Consider the following 2,631-nt stretch of genomic DNA (forward strand, 5'->3'; position numbering starts at 1 on the left):
AGGTTCACCTGAGATAAAGGTGAGGTTCACTATAAAGGTGATGTTCACCTGATATAAAGGTTAGGTTCACCTGCTGAAAAGGTGAGGTTCACTATAAAAGTGATGTTCACCTGAGATCAAGGTGAGGTTCACCTGATATAAAGGTGAGGTTCACCTGCTGAAAAGGTGAGGTTCACTATAAAAGTGATGTTCACCTGAGATAAAGGTGAGGTTCACCTGAGATAACGGTGAGGTTCACCTGAGATAAAGTTGAGGTTCACCTGCTGTAAAGGTGAGGTTCACCTGAGAAAACGATGAGGTTCACCTGAGATGAAGGTGAGGTTCACTATAAAGGTGATGTTCACCTGAGATTAAGGTGAGGTTCACCTGAGATGAAGGTGAGGTTCACTATGAAGGTGATGTTCACCTGATATAAAGGTGAGGTTCACCTGCTGAAAAGGTGAGGTTCACCATAAAGGTGATGTTCACCTGAGATAAAGGTGAGGTTCACCTGAGATAAAGTTGAGGTTCACCTGCTGTAAAGGTGAGGTTCACCTGAGATAAAGGAGTGGTTCACCTGCTGTAAAGGTGAGGTTCACCTGAGAAAACGGTGAGGTTCACCTGAGATAAAGGTGAGGTTCACCTGCTGTAAAGGTGAGGTTCACCTGAGAAAACGATGAGGTTCACCTGAGATAAAGGTGAGGTTCACTATAAAGGTGATGTTCACCTGAGATTAAGGTGAGGTTCACCTGAGATAAAGGTGAGGTTCACTATAAAGGTGATGTTCACCTGATATAAAGGTGAGGTTCACCTGCTGAAAAGGTGAGGTTCACCATAAAGGTGATGTTCACCTGAGATAAAGGTGAGGTTCACCTGAGATAACGGTGAGGTTCACCTGCTGTAAAGGTGAGGTTCACCTGAGAAAACGGTGAGGTTCACCTGAGATAAAGTTGAGGTTCACCTGCTGTAAAGGTGAGGTTCACCTGAGATAAAGGAGTGGTTCACCTGCTGTAAAGGTGAGGTTCACCTGAGAAAACGGTGAGGTTCACCTGAGATAAAGGTGAGGTTCACCTGCTGTAAAGGAGAGGTTCACCTGAGATAAAGGTGAGGTTCACCTGAGATAACGGTGAGGTTCACCTGCTGTGAAGGTGAGGTTCACCTGAGATAACGGTGAGGTTCACCTGAGATAAAGGTGAGGTTCACCTGAGATAAAGGTGATGTTCACTTTAAAGGTGAGTTTCACCTGATGTAAAGGGGAGGTTCACCTGCTGTAAAGGTGAGGTTCACCTGAGAAAACGATGAGGTTCACCTGAGATAAAGGTGAGGTTCACTATAAAGGTGATGTTCACCTAAGATTAAGGTGAGGTTCACCTGAGATAAAGGTGAGGTTCACTATAAAGGTGATGTTCACCTGATATAAAGGTGAGGTTCACCTGCTGAAAAGGTGAGGTTCACCATAAAGGTGATGTTCACCTGAGATAAAGGTGAGGTTCACCTGAGATAACGGTGAGGTTCACCTGAGATAAAGTTGAGGTTCACCTGCTGTAAAGGTGAGGTTCTCCTGAGATAAAGGAATGGTTCACCTGCTGTAAAGGTGAGGTTCACCTGAGAAAACGGTGAGGTTCACCTGCGGTAAAGGAGAGGTTCACCTGCTGTAAAGGAGAGGTTCACCTGAGATAAAGGTGAGGTTCACTTTAAAGGTGAGTTTCACCTGATGTAAAGGGGAGGTTCACCTGCTGTAAAGGTGAGGTTCACCTGAGAAAACGATGAGGTTCACCTGAGATAAAGGTGAGGTTCACTATAAAGGTGATGTTCACCTGAGATTAAGGTGAGGTTCACCTGATATGAAGGTGAGGTTCACTATAAAGGTGATGTTCACCTGATATAAAGGTGAGGTTCACCTGCTGAAAAGGTGAGGTTCACTATAAAGGTGATGTTCACCTGATATAAAGGTGAGGTTCACCTGCTGAAAAGGTGAGGTTCACTATAAAGGTGATGTTCACCTGAGATAACGGTGAGGTTCACCTGAGATAAAGTTAAGGTTCACCTGCTGTAAAGGTGAGGTTCACCTGAGATAAAGGTGAGGTTCACCTGAGATAAAGGTGAAGTTCACCTGAGATAAAGGAGAGGTTCACCTGAGATAAAGGAGAGGTTCACCTGAGATAAAGGTGAAGTTCACCTGAGATAAAGGAGTGGTTCACCTGCTGTAAAGGTGAGGTTCACCTGAGAAAACGGTGAGGTTCACCTGAGATAAAGGTGAGGTTCACTTTAAAGGTGAGTTTCACCTGATGTAAAGGGGAGGTTCACCTGAGAAAACGATGAGGTTCACCTGAGATAAAGGTGAGGTTCACTATGAAGGTGATGTTCACCTGATATAAAGGTGAGGTTCACCCGCTGAAAAGGTGAGGTTCACTATAAAGGTGATGTTCACCTGAGATAACGGTGAGGTTCACCTGAGATAAAGGTGAGGTTCACTATATAGGTGATGTTCACCTGCTGTAAAGGTGAGGTTTACCTGAGATAAAAGTGAGGTTCACGTGAGATAAAGGTGAGGTTCACCTGCTGTAAAGGTGAGGTTCACCATAAAGGTGAGGTTTACCTGAGATAAAAGTGAGGTTCACCTGAGATAAAGGTGAGGTTCACTATAAAGGT

This window comes from Taurulus bubalis, assembly GCF_910589615.1.
Source record: "Taurulus bubalis genome assembly, chromosome: 20".
In the NCBI taxonomy this organism is placed as follows: Eukaryota; Metazoa; Chordata; class Actinopteri; order Perciformes; family Cottidae; genus Taurulus; species Taurulus bubalis.